This window comes from Polypterus senegalus, chromosome 16 (genome assembly GCF_016835505.1).
Source record: "Polypterus senegalus isolate Bchr_013 chromosome 16, ASM1683550v1, whole genome shotgun sequence".
NCBI lineage: Eukaryota > Metazoa > Chordata > Cladistia > Polypteriformes > Polypteridae > Polypterus > Polypterus senegalus.
In genome coordinates, this window is record NC_053169.1 from 57399445 (window position 1) to 57416957 (window position 17513).

At 39.3% G+C, this 17513-nt stretch overlaps 1 long non-coding RNA gene across 1 annotated transcript; it reads right to left on the bottom strand.

Moving 5' to 3' along the window:
• Positions 1-916: 916 nt before the first annotated feature.
• Positions 917-17144, bottom strand: LOC120516610. The gene is made up of 3 exons (XR_005630872.1): positions 17044-17144; positions 16786-16951; positions 917-2351 (listed from the first exon to the last, which is right to left on the bottom strand). It is a non-coding gene; the product is annotated as an uncharacterized LOC120516610 (long non-coding RNA).
• Between the last annotated feature and the right edge of the window lie 369 nt (positions 17145-17513).

Here is a 17513-nt window from a genome sequence, read left to right on the forward strand (position 1 = left end):
CAATATGGTGAGAGAGGTGGGAGAGCAATTTATACCGTTTCAGTTATACATCCTTGACCAATGGATGCAGTGAACTCCCTTAGTCCAGCAAATCCTTTTTTGGTATTGACCAATCGAATACGTTTATTTGTCTCTTCTTGGGCCATTCACAAATGAAACAGCACATGCAACTCCTTCCCAGTTCACTTAACAGAGTGTGTGTAATAAACATGAAAGAAAGGAAATCATTAAACCATAAAACTGTTGGCTCTTACTGTAAGACTTAAACTTTGGAGATAGAAAACTGGTTTGTCTAGCATCATGACTCTTTAACATTACAGGTAAAGACACACAAAATTATCAATTTATATGCTAGATATTACTTATTTTACATTCCACTACAAATACCATGTTGACCAAAGTACTAAACAGAGATACATATCTAACACATAAATAATAGAAATAAATAAAGAGAAAAAGCATAAAAACCTAATGCCTCTCTGGTCATTGGCAGCATATGGAGAGGATGGTTCCCTTGTGAGTCACTTTCAGGTTAAGAGGAAGGTCTGTAGTTGCAGGAGTTATTAAACCTTTTAGAATTACCTGGAAGGTAATCAGTAAGAAAAATAGGACCAAGAAATAAAAGAAAAATGTATGTCTAAAACGTGTAAGGCATCAAAAACCAGGAACCAAAATGAAAAATAAATGTATTAAAGCCAAAGCACTGGCTAGAAATTGTGTTCGAAATAAAGTGCCAAAAATCTCAACTTCCTACAATATTTTCAAACAACAAGCAGTACCTCTAAGATTTATTTAGATATCCAGAAACTAGGATGCTAATTCTATGTTCCACTTGAACTGTGAAGTTTGAATGTCCGAGTTCCTAGTCAGAATTTTCAGCTGGAGTCCGATTTCCTACTCAGAAACTCAGGTCCGGTTTGTCCAATCCAGAATTGTCCAAATTCAGATTATGACATCAATCCAGAATGGGGATATACACCATAAACTTTAGTTACAGTTGTACTATTATATTGTTTATTAGCATTATTGCCATACATACAGTGAAGTCTAACTTCTATCTGTGGACATTGTGGCCTGCAAAGGGCACTCCAGCAACCCAAACCCGACAAACAGATGCAGGACACACTTTTAGCACAAACTTTTTAATGTATTTTGCTCATGGGAAATGTGTTCTCCATTTCCCACCTGCACTGTCCCAAGCCCGATAACCACTAAAGCACACTTTTTTTCTTTCGTCTGGTCTATTTTCTCTCTCATGTCCTTCACCTTCACTCCTCTTCTGGCAAGCTTTGTCTCACTTCCTCCCAACTCTGGCTCCCAGAGTACTGGCAGTTGGCTCCTTTTATAGAGCATCCGGAAGTGCTCCAGATGTCTAGTGCTCTTCATCCAGCAGCACTTCCAGGTGTGGCGGCATTCCTGCCATGCAGAGCTCTGCTGATCCCACAGCACTCCCTGGCAGCATCCACGGAACCCTACAGGGCAACAGCAAACTCCAACTCCCAGCATGCCCTGGAGCCACAGCTGCCCTCTAGCATCCCGGGGAGATAATTTCCTCAGCCCACTCGCTCTCCCGGTCCTTCCATCACATTGGTGTCCTGGCTGGATAAGGACTCCACCCTTCTGCCACAACATGTTGCTTTTGTATTTAGAGGTGCAAAATACTGTGTAATGTGTTGTTATCAACTGGTATTTATTCTCCAAAAGCAAGCACAACAAAGCTTTTCCTGGAGGCATTCATATTGGTTTTCTGAATGTTCTACTGGGATGTGGTCATCTCAAGCGTGACATCATTCCAAGAGTTAACTTTCAAGGTAAACAGAATGCCACATAAGAGTGGCATGCCGCCATCTTATTTATATAGACAGGGAGCGATTACATAAAAAGTCAGGTGACAAACAATGGAAATAGCAACCATAAACTGCATGGTTATGGCCATGCAAACACACAATTATAGTTCCTGCTATTCAAATCATGAAACAAAATGGCAGCATGAAAGTCTTACAAAAATAAAGATTAAAAAAATTTGTACTTATTTGTATTTACAAATATAAAATAACTACAGTCTCAAAATCAGGAGGGTTAAAAACTGTAGTTCAATGAAACATGGAGGTAGTTTGCCAGGTTTGCATCTGTGAGCAGATCTTGCCTCTCCCACTCCCCATAGCATGAGAGAAGGTAAGCCAGTATATTTTCTGACAATTTTATGTGGTGACTGGGAGAGGCCAGGGTCTGAAATCTGAACAACTTGTATGAGTCCTTCAAGGATGGGTAATGCTTGCTTCTTTCAGCTGTAGTCCCTGCTGGGATGTATGTTAGAGCCTTTGATCCAGATCACCTGGAATTCCTGGGGGCTGAGGTAGAAAAATAATAATAAAAATAATAATAATAATACATTTTATTTATTTGTAGGCACCTTTCTAAACACTCAAAGACACCGAACAATAGATAAAACACAGATTTTAAACAAAACTAAAATACAAAAATTAAAATCAGAGCGAGCAATTGTAATCAAAGTGGAAAAAAGCAATCTTAAATAAGTTTTAAGTTTAGATTTTGAAAAGTGAAAATGATTCAATATTTCTAAGCTCAGAAGGTAGTGAGTTCCAGAGCTGGGAAGCAGAGCATTCATAGTGGTAAGACAGACAAAGGGGACAGTTAAGTGGATGGAGGAAGAGGATCGAGGGGTACAGGAGGGAATGGCAACATGGAGGAGGTCAGAGATATGGAGGAGCAATGTTGTGGATAGCCTTAAAAGTTAGTAGGAGAATTTTGAATTGAATTCGGAACTGAACTGGAAGCCAGTGAAGCTGCTGCAAAATGGGAGTGATATGGCGAATAGAGGGGGTTTTAGTAATGATGCGGGCAGCTGAATTCTGGACCAGTTGAAGCTTATAAAGAGATTTGCAAGAAAGACCAAAGAAAATGGAATTGCAATAATCCAGACAAGTGACAAGGCTATGAACAAGGATAGCAGTGGTGTGGGGAGTGGAAATATGCAGACCGGGAGATGTTATTGATGTGGGACTGAAAGGATAAAGTACTGTCGAGGATGGCACCCAGACTCTTAACCTGTGGGGAAGGGGAGACAGAGGAATTATCAATAAATTAAAAATGATCAGTTTTGCATAATGTTGATTGTGTACCAATGAGGAGAACCTCAGTTTTGTCACTATTTAATTTAAGAAAATTTGAAGAAAACCAGGATTTGATTTCTGCTATGCAATCAGTAATTGAGGAGGGTGGAAAGGAAGCAGTAGGTTTGCTAGTGAGATAGAGCTGGGTGACATCAGCATAACAGTGGAAGCTAATGTTATATTTAAGAAAGATATTGCCAAGGGGAAGGAGGTAAATAATGAGAGGGGCCCCAGGACAGAGCCCAGGGGCACACCTGAAGTAACAGTGGTGGGCTGGGATGTGAAAGTTTTAAGCTGAACAAACTGAGTGCGGCCTGAGAGATAGGATCTGAACCAATCTAGTGGAGTGTGGGTAATGCCAATCGAACATAATCTATTGAGAAGAGCAGTGTAACAAATAGTGTCAAAGGCAGCACTCAGATCAAGGAGGATGAGAATAGTAACTAAACCAGAATCAGCTGCCATAAGGAGGTCATCAGTAATTTTTATAAGTGCCGTTTCTGTACTATTTTCGAGGGGACGAAAACCAGACTGGAACTGTTCATACAGATTATTTTGAGATAAATGAGAATGAAGTTGAATAGCCACCATTTTTTCAAGAATTTTGGAAATGAAGGGTAGATTAGAAATAGGACGAAAATTACTGAAATTAGTCGGATCGGCACCAGGTTTTTCAGTATTGAAGTTATTGCAGCAGTTTTAAAAGATGAAGGAACAGTACCAGTAATGAGAGAAGAGTGGATTATAGCAGAGATGAGGGGGACCAGAGAGGGGAGGCAGGCTTTGACCAGAACTGTATGTCCAGTTGACAGGTGGGTGGCTTAGACTTGCAACAACAACAACATTTATTTATAGAGCACATTTTCATACAGAAAAATGTAGCTCAAAGTGCTTTACATAATGAAGAATAGAAGAATAAGAGACACAGAAAATAAAATAAGTTAACATTAATTAACATAGAATAAGAGTAAGAGTAAGGTCCAATGGCCAGGGTGGACAGAAAAAACAAACAAACAAAAAAAACTCCAAACGGCTGGAGGAAAAAAAAAAATCTGCAGGGATTCCAGACCACAAGACCGTCCAGTCACCTCTGGGCATTCTACCCAACATAAGTGAAACAGTCCTCTTTGGATTTAGGGCTGTCACAGAAGGACTTGATGATGATGGTCACGTAGACCTCTGGCTTTTAGTCCATCAATGTTGGTGCATCATGATGCTTTGAGTAGGTGGTGGTGGCACAGGCCGCCGCCACCACAAATAAGCCAGAAAAAGAAACAGAAGAGAGTTGGGGTCAGTATGGATTTTAGAGCCACCATAAATAGTTATTATGATGAATTGAACATACAGAGTATCAGGATTAAGTTAAAGTGAACTTATGAAAACGCCATGTTAAAGTAATGTGTTTTCAGCAGTGTTTTAAAGTGCTCTACTGTATTAGCCTGGCGAATTCCTATTGGCAGGCTATTCCAGATTTTAGGTGCATAGCAGCAGAAGGCCGCCTCACCACTTCTTTTAATTTTAGCTTTTGGAATTATAAGGAGACACTCATTTAAAGATCTAAGGTTACGATTTGGAATATAGGGTGTCAGACATTCCAATATATAAGATGGAGCGAGATTATTTAAGGCTTTATAAACCATAAGCAGAATTTTAAAGTCAATCCTGAATGACACAGGCAACCAGTGTAGTGACATCAAAACTGGAGAAATGTGTTCGGATTTTTTTTTCCTAGTTAGAATTCTAGCAGCTGCATTCTGAACTCGTTGCAAGTGATTTATGTCTTTTTTGGGTAGTCCTGAGAGGAGTGTGTTACAGTAATCTAAGCGACTGAAAACAAAAGCGTGAATTAATTTCTCAGCATCGTTCAATGATATGAGGTCTAACTTTTACTATGTTTCTTAAATGAAAAAATGCTGTCCTAGTGGTCTGATTATGCGATTTAAAATTCAGATTACAGTCAACAGTTACCCCTAAGTTTTTTACTTCCGTCTTAACTTTTAATCCTAATGCATCAAGTTTATTTCTAATAACCTCATTATATCCATTATTGCCAATCACTAAAATTTCTGTTTTCTCTTTATTTAGTTTGAGAAAATTACTATTCATCCATTCAGAAGTACCAGTAAGACATTGTGTTAGTGAATCGAGAGAGTCGGAGTCATCAGGTGCTATTGATAAGTACAGCTGTGTGTCATCAGCATAGCTGTGGTAGCTCACGTTGTGCCTCGAGATAATCTGACCTAATGGAAGCATGTAGATTGAGAAGAGCAGCGGACCCAGGATAGAGCCTTGTGGAACACCATATAGGATAGCATGCGTGTGATGATGCGGGTTTGGCTCCACGCTCCCATCGCTATTCGGGAGCCCTTGAAACCAACACCGTCGGTAATGTCACCGATGAGCTAGTCAGTGAAGGCAACAATTGAGCAAGGGGATGGTAAAAAGTGAAAAAGTGATTTTATTAAAAGAAACAATCAAAACAAAACAGTGTTCCATGTAAAGTGCAGTGCTTCAAAAGTTCAATAAATAAATAATCCTTAAAAGAAATGTGGAGGTTAAAAAAAATCAATAAATAGAAAATCTTCTTAAAACAGCGAGGTTAAAAACGGTCAACAGAAAACAGTCTTTAAAATCATTAGCAAGCCCGGTGTCTTTTACTCCAGCGTCTCTCCTGTTTCACCCATCTGAGCCTCACAACAAGTGAGTTTTATGGGGGTGGTATGTGGTATAGCGGGTCCACAGCACTCTCAGTAAGGGCCAGTTTTTAAATAAATAATCACCGCCCTCGAGGCAGCTTCATGTGGGGGCATAGTGGTTGTAGCAAGCCGCGGGGCGATCTGCGGTGTGGCCGTTTCTCACCGAGTGCACAGGTGAGGAACTGCCCACATCTGTGATTGTTCCCGTGGCTAAAGTGCTGCAGCTGCTATGGCCCCTTGCTGTATAAATGAATTGCGAGTCGGTTTGGAGGGTGAGTAGAAGAAAAAGACAGAAAAAAAGAACAAAACAGAAGGAGCGAGAGAAAAGAAAAGAGAAGGAGATGGAGGTTGCTAAAGAAAGCAGGAAGTAAGAGAGAGCGCGCCGGTACGCAAGAGCGAGCGAGGGAGAAAGCAGGCGGCTGGGAGGCAAGCCCACGAGGGGATTGTTTGGCCGACACTCAGTGGGGCTAAGAAAGTGGTCGCTCCAGCTGAGCGACTAAGTAGCTGGAGTGACCAGTGGAGGAATCGACTTGACCGTAGAAGGAGCGGGAGTCAAGAAGGCTTTGGGCTGGTGTAGGCCCCAGCGTGAGCGCCTTGGCTGCTGGGAAATAACCCAAGTCTTGGTCCGGTTGGGAGCCTGACGAAGCCAAGGGTTTAAGGGCTACCGGACCTGATTGAAGGGCAGCTGATCCTGCAGGTAGGCGACTCTCCTGTACAGCAGACCAGATGAGTGTAGCAGGGGAGCCGCCATGGAAGAAGACGACACCAGGCTTTTGGTTTTAACATATTACTTCCTGTACTATTTTACCTTGTTGTTTTTAGAGGATTTTTCTATTTATTGATTTTAACCTCCACACTTTTCTTTTAATAGATTTATTTAATGACTGAATTTTGGAAAGCACTGCATTTTATTTATTTGAACACTGTTTTTGTTTGACTGTTTTAATAAAAGCACTATGCACTTTTTGAACCATCAACTTGCTCATATGTTGTCTCACTGTTTAGCTCAACTCGGCGACATTATTGACGGTGTTGGGTTGAAGGGCTCCCGAATAGCAATGGGAGCGTGGAGCCAAACCCGCATCGTCACAGTGCGTCCGAGTTGTGATTACCACAACTAACAAAGAATTTTCTCTCTGCCATGTGGGATTCAAACCAATTTAAGACACTGCCATAGAGGCCCACCCATTGACTAAGGCGATTTCTAAGAATATTGTGACCAATGGTGTCAAATGGGGCACTCAGATCTAAGATGATGAGAACAGAAAAATGGCCTCTGTCTGCATTTACCCGCAAGTCATTTACTACTTTAACAAGTGCAGTTTCTGTCCTGTGATTTGTTCTAAAACCTGACTGAAATTTATCACGAATAGCATGTTTATTGAGGTGGTCATTTAACTGCATAATGACTGCCTTCTCCAGAATTTTACTTAAGAAGGGCAGGTTAGAGATGGGTCTAAAATTTTCAAAGGCAGAGGGGTCAAGATTATTTTTCTTGAGTAGGGGTTTAACTACAGCAGTCTTAAGACAGTCTGGGATGATCCCCGTATCTAATGACGAGTTTACTATGTCAAGAATATTATCAATAAGCGCGTCTGATACTTCCTTGAAAAACCTTGTTGGTATCGGGTCAAGGACACAGGTGGAGGGTTTCCGTTGAGAAGGACAAGATCTGAGATTTCTGAGAAAGTAGGAAGCTGAAAGGAAAATGACTGATTTGGTGGGTGAAATTCAAATGAAGTACTGGAGGAATCCGTAGAGAGAGACTGATGAATCTTCTGGATTTTTTCAATAAAAAAAGAACATAAGGGAATTGCAAAAATCAGTTGATTAAAGGTTAGAAGGTAAAGAATCCGGGGTTGTGTGATATTGTTAAGTAGTGAAAACAATGACTTGGTGTTTCCTTCATTGGAAGAAATGATGAGAGTATAATAGATTTAGTTTGGGCAATACAGTCCTTGTAATAAAGTATATGGTTTTTGTACATTTATTTGTGAACAGAGTCCAGTTTAGTTATATAACCGTTCAAGTTGCCGGCCTTCGGCTTTCAAAGGCCGAAGTTCAGGCGTGAAGCAGGGTGCAGAAAAGGAGAAAGAAACATATGTAGGTTTTAATGGAGCAACAGAATTAAGAATACCATTAAGTCCAGTGTTATAGTGTGAGACCAGTTCTTCAGGAGTGGATAAATTATCAAAGTCTATAAGGGAATCAATACTAGAGGAAAGAGAGGAAAGTTAATATTCTTAATATTACAGAAAGAAATGAGACAGGAAAGCTTAGTATTGGAAAGTGAAAATGTTATAAATAAAATGTCGACATCTAAGCGAAGACAAAAGCAGCGCAGAGAAAAGAGACTCAAAAGTGTTGGAGAGAAAAAAGAAAAAGAATAATCGAGGTGCAAATTCAGAAAATAAGGAAAGTAATTATCAGCCCGGAACAAGTGGAATTGAAAAAAAAAGCACGTTCAATCCGGCTCAGAATTAAAAGACAAGAGTAAAAGACAAAGTAGAACTTCATAAAGACGTTCACAAACGTTGGCGCTAAACACATGTGGAGAAAGCTAAAGGATATGAAAGTAGGAAAATTACAAAATATAAAAAAAGAAAGTAAAGATAGCGGTAGTGCAAACAAATAGACTGATGCATAGTTAAATGATGCAGTTTAACTTTGGTTTTTGCACAGTAATCACTACACTATTGCACCTTAACACTTAATTCTACTTTATTCACATAATTTTAGTTATTTATTATGTTCTACTATACTGTTATCTTTCAATCTATTACATTTTGTTAATCTAACTGATATTCTTCTAACTTTGCACAGTTTTTGATAATTGGATCAGGATGCATTTCACTGCGTGTTGTCCTGTATAACTATGCATGTGACAAATAAAGAATCTTGAGAATTACAAAAACGGATGCAAGAGCCAATCTTAGAAAGGTAAAGTTTTTGAGTTAAACTCATTTTGATGTTTGCTTAATTTGAATAGAATATTAATGTCTTTCATTGTCATAGCTTATGGTATAGTCTTTTCCCCCTATAAGTTAACAAGAGATAGAACCTTCTTACTATAACTGAATAACAGTGTGATAATAAACTCAGTTTGTTTAGAACAGGTCCCATTAAAGAGGGATATGAAAGACCCATTTTTAGGCTTAGCAATGGGATAAGCATACAGTTTTCTGACCGTTTTGAAATGGTTCAGAAATGTTAAGTAAGAAGTAACGATTTGAGATGTAACAAGATTCCAAAGCTTAGAACTGAACTTTTATTGACATTAACTTTTCCTTTTTTGTTATTTTAATTCTCCTTTTTGTGTGAACTGTTTTACTTCAAAACTTAACTAAACTTTCAAAAACCAAGATATTTTGTCTGTGGAGTCATTTCTGCGCGTCAGGCTTTTGTTGAATCCCATTTTTTTTGAGTTGAAGCTGCAGAACTTTGGTAATTTTGGGAAAACGCAGCTATACTTCGTCAGAAAACTTGCTCGCTATCTAAGGCCTGAACTGGAATCTACCATTCGGGAACAGAAGATACTTCTGCTACAGAACTCGTCAACGAAGGAAAAGAACAGAATCATTCAGAAGGTACTGTGCACTTCTCTACTATCTTCGCATGATCATAAATGAAAGCAAGGTCGCCGTACCTTAAGAAGATTTAAGAGACTGTGATATTATTAAAGGACGTCTTGGAAAAAGACATTTTGGATGATTGGATGTGCTTTGGTTTGAGTCATTGGAGCCTTGTTTCAAGGAATTGGAACGAAATTGCCGTCAAGAAACGTCTTGTCATTTGCTCGAACTGTTGTCATGGCAATGTCTAAACAGAGCTCAAGTGAGATCGGCAGTGATTTGAGTGCGGACTCAAAGCCAGAGAATGTAATTGGAGATCTTAAAGATCATATAAGTAGAAGGAAAGATCAGCTTTCCGTCCTTATGACTGAAATCAACAGCCTTAAAGATACTAAAGAAAATCTTATAGAAGTAGCGAAAAAGCTTGGAATCTTTTGTGAGACGCACAGTGAGATAGAGGATCTACATAAAAGGCTTCTATCCCAGTTAAGTAAAAAAGGAGGGATTAAGAAACAGAAAATGACATTCGCGGAAAGCTCTAAGAAATGGAATGAATTTGCTGTCGCTACAACGGCATGGCTGAAAGACGCAAATAGACTGTTAGCACATAAAGCTGATGAACAACTAGTTAATCAATTCGAAGAGATGCAATTACAAGAACGGGTTCGTTCAAAGTCAAAAACACGAAAGACATCTCCTCAGTTAAAGCGTGCCCTTGATATCAAACTTGATTCTTTAGCCCAAAAAAACGCAGCCGTATCGTCATCTTCTACAGCAGTATTGATTGAACAATCGACACTCGATAGTATCCTAGAAACGCTACGTCAACTTAAAGTTAAAGTAGAAGATCTGGAACAAACCACATTTATCACAAAAACCGACACTCAGAGCTCTGGAAATGATATACTAAATGTGCTAGCGCGGAATCAAGTCGAATATCAGAAGAATCAAACCGAATGTCAAAGGGGCCAACTCGAATGTAGTAAAGCAATCACTGAAACGTTAAAATCGTTAACTGATCAAAAGACAACGCCTGCTCCAGCACCCCCAGCTCCGCGTGGTGAAGTACCTCATAGGCAGGTCCCTTTATTTTCAGGAGACCCATTAGCTTATGCAGATTTTATCAGAGCCTTTGATAATGCTATTGGGGATGTGTTACAAAATCCTCAAAATAAATTAGATTATTTAATCCAATTCACAAGAGGTCCTGCTCAGGATCTAGTTAAAGGCTGTGTGCGACTGCCATCAACTCTAGGTTATGAAAAGGCCAGAAAGCAACTGGAAATTTATTTTGGTGATGAAGTATTCATAGCTGATGCATACATGGAAAAGGCATTGAAGTGGCCTCAAATAAAACAAAATGATAGTGCAGCTCTGAGAGAATATGCATCCTTTCTTGATAGCTGTATAGACGCAATGACAAGTGCAGGAAGTCGAGATACATTCAGTAACAACCCAAATATTCGTATAATAATCTCTAAGCTCCCATACACTTTACGAGACAAGTGGAGAAGCTGGGCTTTTAAATTTAAAAAAAGGAAAGTAAAAGGGCAGGTATTGATGAATTAATTACTTTTCTACATCGCCAGGTGAGGATGATGATGGATCCTTTTTATGGAGATGTTACACAAGGTAACATGGAGAAAAAGGAAAAAACTGACAAAAGTAGGTCTCCTCAGAAGTACGGACAGAGATCAAGTATTTTCACCACCAATATTTCTGATGTAGCCGAAAAAGAGACTCAAGAAATCACTGTCAAAAATACTGTTAATGATACATGTGCGTTTAAAAAACCTTGTGCATTTTGCAGTGACCAGCATATTCTCGCCGAATGTAAAAAAATCAAAGAATTGCCACATAAAGAAAGAATAGACCTTTTAAAATCTAAAGGTTTATGTTTTCGCTGTCTCAAACAGGGTCATCTAAGTAAGAATTGTAAAGAGAGAATGAAATGTCAGACATGTTCCTTACAGCACCCAGATATCCTGCACATTAAAGGGGACAGTAGAGCAGTATTTAAAGCTACGGCTAGTGTGTCAACATCCACCGAAACGGAAACCGAGACTGGAACTTGTACCTTTACAGGGGCCGGAGAAGAATGCGCACTACAAGTAGTTCCCGTTAAGGTAAAATCCAAGAAAGGTGAAAGGTATGTAGAAACATATGCCTTTATAGACCTCGGCAGTACAGTAACAATTTGTACTGAAAGGCTCCAGAGACAACTGAACCTTCAAGGGAGAAGGACGCAAGTATTCCTCAAAACTATGAGTAATTACGATGATGATTCAAAAATGCTAACCCAATGTTCTATTTTATCAGATTTACAAGTCTGTGGTCTCAATGATGTTGAATATATTGATTTGCCAAAGGTCTTCACACAGGTCTCCATTCCAGTGAACAGAGAAAGTATTCCACTACAAGAAGATATCGATAAGTGGGCATATCTTAAGGAGGTACGTCTATCTCATATTGACTCTGAAGTTGATCTTTTAATAGGAATCAACTATCCAGAAATCTTCAAGCAGTCACGAATCATACCTAGCCAAGGAGGTGGACCTCACGCTATGAAGACTGCACTTGGATGGGTAGTTGGTGGACCATACAAAGAGATAGACGACCTCGCAAAACAAAGTGGTAAGGTGCCTAAACATTCAATCAATCGTGTCTCAATAACAGAGATTGAAGATATGTTGCTGCAACAGTATAACACAGATTTTCCAGAGCGCAACTGTGAAGAAAAAGAGGAAATGTCACAGGAAGACATCAAGTTCATGCGCATAGCTTCAGAATCTGCAAGACTGGTAGGTGGCCACTATTGTTTAAATTTGCCTTTGAAGGATGAAACACTTAAAATGCAGAATAACCGCTGCATTGCTGAACAGCGTGCTATTGGACTCAAAAGAAAATTGAGCAAAAATTCAGGTTTCCACGAAGACTATAAAGCCTTCATGAAAGACATTATAGACAATGGTTATGCTGTTAAGGTATCCAAAAAAAGCCTGAATTGCAATGAAGGCAGAGTGTGGTACATCCCACATCACGGTGTGTATCATCCAAAGAAAAATAAGATTCGAGTGGTCTTTGACTGCACAGTCACCTACCAGGGGATTTCACTTACTGAACAATTACTAAAAGGCCCTGACCTAACTAACACACTCATTGGCGTCCTTACAAGATTCAGAAAGGAGCCAGTAGCCTTAATGGCAGACATTAAGTCAATGTTCTACCAAGTTAAAATACCAGACACAGACACAGATCTTTTACGTTTTCTATGGTGGCCTGAAGGTAACCTAAGTAAAGACCTAGAAGAATTCAAAATGACAGTACATCTTTTTGGTGCTACTTCTTCACCCAGTTGTGCTTCTTATGCTTTGCGTAGAACAGCCGAAGATGCCAGAGATACATTTCCTGAGGAAGCTGTTAACACTGTTCTCAACAACTTCTACGTGGATGACTGTTTAAGGTCAGTGACGACAGAAGAACAAGCAATAAAGCTGGCAAAGGACCTCCAAGCTCTATGCCTCAAAGGGGGATTCCATTTGACTAAGTGGGTGAGTAACAACAGAGCAGTTTTATTATCCATACCTGAAGAAGACAGAGCTCATGAACAAAAGGACTTAGATTTGAGCCACAGTCTCCTTCCCACAGAGCGTGCCCTGGGAATCCAGTGGTGCACAGAAACTGACAGTTTCAAATTTCAGATTAAGTTGCAAAACAAGCCCGCTACAAGGCGTGGTATCCTGTCTGTTGTTAGCTCAGTTTATGATCCACTTGGTTTTCTAGCACCTGCCTTACTGCCAGCAAAGCAAAGCTTATTCTAAAAGACTTATGCAAAAAGAAATTTGGGTGGGATGAAGAAGTAGAAGTCAAACACATTTAGAAATGGAAAAAATGGATGGAAGATTTGAAGTTACTTACAGACTATAAAGTGAACAGATGCTTCAAACCTACTGGGTTTGGAACCATAAAGACAGCTCAAATGCACCATTTTGCAGATGCTAGTGAAGATGGATATGGCACTGTCACCTACCTTGTTTTAACAAATGAAATGGACAAAATGCTTAAAGGTGAGCTTCAAATGCCCTTACGAGAATCTACATTTTGGACTGACAGCACCACGGTGCTAAAATACATCTCAAATGAAAGCACTCGATTCAAGACCTTTGTTGCAAACAGAATCTCCGTGATCAGAGATCATTCACAACCTTCACAGTGGAGGTATGTCACATCTGCCCTTAATCCGGCTGATCAAGCCTCTAGAGGGCTGAGCATAGAAAACTTTCTCAAGAACACCACATGGTCCAAGTTTCTTATTGAAGTCAGAATGTGAGTGGCCAAAAAGACCAGACCAACTAAATGAGTCATTGTTTGAAGATGATCCAGAAACTAAAATTTGTGTAGTTAACATGACGAGAGCAGAAGAGGTGACCGAACCCATCAACAAACTAATCACTTACTTTTCAGATTGGCATCGCCTGAAGAAAGCGGTAGCTTGGTTTCTCAAGTTTAAAGCCATTGATGTTTGCTTAATTTGAATAGAATATTAATGTCTTTCATTGTCATAGCTTATGGTATAGTCTTTTCCCCCTATAAGTTAACAAGAGATAGAACCTTCTTACTATAACTGAATAACAGTGTGATAATAAACTCAGTTTGTTTAGAACAGGTCCCATTAAAGAAGGACTTGAAAGACCCATTTTTAGGCTTAGCAATGGGATAAACATACAGCTTTCTGACCGTTTTGAAATGGTTCAGAAATGTTAAGTAAGAAGTAACGATTTGAGATGTAACAAGATTCCAAAGCTTAGAACTGAACTTTTCTTGACATTAACTTTTCCTTTTTTGTTATTTTAATTCTCCTTTTTGTGTGAACTGTTTTACTTCAAAACTTAACTAAACTTTCAAAAACCAAGATATTTTGTCTGTGGAGTCATTTCTGCGCGTCAGGCTTTTGTTGAATCCCATTTTTTTTGAGTTGAAGCTGCAGAACTTTGGTAATTTTGGGAAAACGCAGCTATAACGGAGTTTACCGCACATGCATTTATTGGTTACTTTGTAAAAAAAAATTATTAACTGCTGATGTAGATCGTTTTATCTGTGCTGAAATTCCAAACAGAGAAACCTATCCTGAAATATGGTACAAAGTCATTAAACACGTCTCACGGACCACATTTAAAAGATTTAGTATGTTGGGACTCGCAAGATTACAAATATTGTTTTTGCAGAAGCTCTGAAATAAAAGTAAAACTAATGAAATAGCAACAATTCAAAGAAAAAAAAAAAAATCTTAAAAAGTGTATATCCGGAAAACCAAACACAGGGATTGACGAGCGAATCCCCCTAGTATTTATAAATTTAAAGGATCTTACTACAAAATTCTTGCCAAACTCTGTGAAAAGATGCTGTGTTGATAACTATAAAGTACAAAGGAGACAAATATTCTCTGACCGGATATTACTCCTGCCTTGCAATTGATGCTTGCTGGTATAGGCTTCAGCTCCGAATATATATACAGTACATAGATTCATTAGAAACATTTTGTAAAAGCCATGTTAGACCTAGTAAAGTTACATTTTGTTTATTCTTCATAAACTGAACACAGAGAAAAATGAATGATGACTAAAACAGAACTGTAGCTTTTCAATATTCCTACCATGAAAATATTAGTGAAGACATATCTTCAACCACACAGCTGTATTAATTAGCGCTGACAGAAATTTATGGATGAAAAGAGATCAAGTTTCTCTTTACACATAGTAATATTCACAAAACTATTTCTCTTTTAATTGGGAAAGAAGTCCTAGTTCATTGATAAAAATTAAAAACTTTTGTTCTCAATGTCTTGTTAGGGGTACCCTCACCAAAAAACAAACATTTAGGCCTGTAGCTATGTCTTCTCCAGATTCCAAAAATCAAGAAGCTACTGAATTGGCAACATAGGATCCAAGATGAGTCAAACACATAACAAAAGAAATTTCTTAGTCCAAGAAAGTTTGTTTTAAAAAGGTTTAGTGAAAACGTAAAAAGGAACAAAATCACAAAAAGTCAGAAGAAAAGTTATTATGCATGCAGAATAAAAGGCAAAAAGGAAAAAATGGTTTCTTCTCTCTTTCATAACAATCAGCTTTCTCATGTTAAACTTCAGGACAGGAGTTACTCCGAACAGTCAGCATGAGTTCAGAAGAGGGAGGTCGTGTTTAACTAACATGTTGGAATTCTATGAGGAGGCAACAAAAGGATACGATCAAAGTGGAGCTTATGATATTATTTATCTTGACTTTCAGAAAGCATTTGAAAAGGTGCCACATGAGAGGTTGGGCATCACATTAAAAGAAGTAGGAGTTCAGGGTGATGTTTTTAGATGGGTGTAGAATTGGCTCAGACACAGGAAGCAGAGGGTGATGGTGCAAGGAACCTCTTCAGAACTGGCCGATGTTAAGAGTGGTGACCAGCAGGGGTCAGTGCTAGGGCCGCTGCTATTTTATACATACATACATACATACATGATTTAGATAGGAATACAAGTAACAAGCTGGTGAAGTTTGCAGATGATACCAAGACAGGTGGATTAGCAGATAATTTGGAATCCGTTATATCATTACAGAAGGACTTGGATAGCATACAGGTTTGGGCAGATTAATGGCAGATGAAATGTCAGTTAATGTAAAGAATTACACATAGGAAGTAAAAATGTTAGGTTTGAATACACAATGGGCGGTCAAGAAAATCGAGAGTACACCTTATGAGAAGGATTTAGGAGTCATAGTGGACTCTAAACTATCAACTTCCCGACAGTGTTCAGAAGCCATTAAGAAGACTAACAGACTGTTAGGTTATATAGCACGGTGTGCGTATTACAAGTCCAAGGAGGTTATGGTCAACCTTTATAACACACTGGTGAGGCCTCATCTGGAGTACCGTGTGCAGTTTTGGTCTCCAGGCTACAAAAAGGAGAAAGCAGCGTTAGAAATGGCACAGAGAAGAGCGACTAGGCTGATTCTAGGGCTACTGAGGATGAATTATGAGGAAAGATTAAAAGAGCTGAGCCTTTATAGTTTAAGCAAAAGAAGATTAAGAAGTGAAACAATGAAAGTGTTTAAAATTATTAAAGGAATTAGTACAGTGGATTGAGCCTGTTATTTTAAAATGAGTTCAAGAACACGTGGACACAGTTGGAAAGTTGATAAGGGCAAATTTCGCACAAACTTTAGGAAGCTTTTCTTTACACAAAACGATGGACACTTGGAATAAGCTACCAAGTAGTGCGATAGACAGTATGACTTTAGGGACTTTCAGTACTCGATTTGATGTTTTAAATTTAAGTTGAAAAAGCATTAAACTTGAAGCAGCGGTCTTTATAAGGTTGTAAGGAAATGAACTTACCGTTTATGTGTTGAGGGCGCTGCCGCGGGAAATGTTGGCCGTCTAGCGGGTGAGCGCCGAGAGGCGCGGTGTGTCTGGCCAGTACGGGTTCCTCCGCATGTTATCATTTTTACACGCCGGTGTCCTCGAAGACTACCCAGCGCAGGCGGTTTAAGGTGCGGCACGCCTAAAAGAAAGAGCCGGTATTTGTTTGAATAAACAGGGTTCAGTCAGAGAATGGGATCCCATATTGTAAATACAGTAAACGATTTTTCTTACTGGTGAGTCGGCAGCTGTTGTGCCTGAGCTCAGCATAACTGCTGGCTATCCAGGGGAAGGGGCTTTATGCGCGTGACCCGCAGAGGTTCAATTTTAAATACATAGTCGCGCGGGGCGTGGTGTGAACGCGCTAGCGTCTGCCTGGATAGGTGCGTGAGGTAGACGGGGTGGCAGATTGATTGGACAGTCTTGCCGGTTATATTGAAGGAGTTACCGGCCAACAGGGGTCAGTGTATCTAAAGGTGAGGTAGGAGTAAGCACTGCGGAGCTGTTGAAGTAGCAGTTGTGATTTTGGCAGCTTTGTAAATATTCTTTTGCATGCAGAGTTATATATCTCCTAGAGATTCTTTTGGTGGAGGTATATATACTTATTAGGTGCTGGGATCATTTTGATTTTGGGTTTGGTGCAATTGTTTTTGTATATACACACACTTGTTTTTGTTCTTGTGCATTTTTTTTCTTTCCTGTTG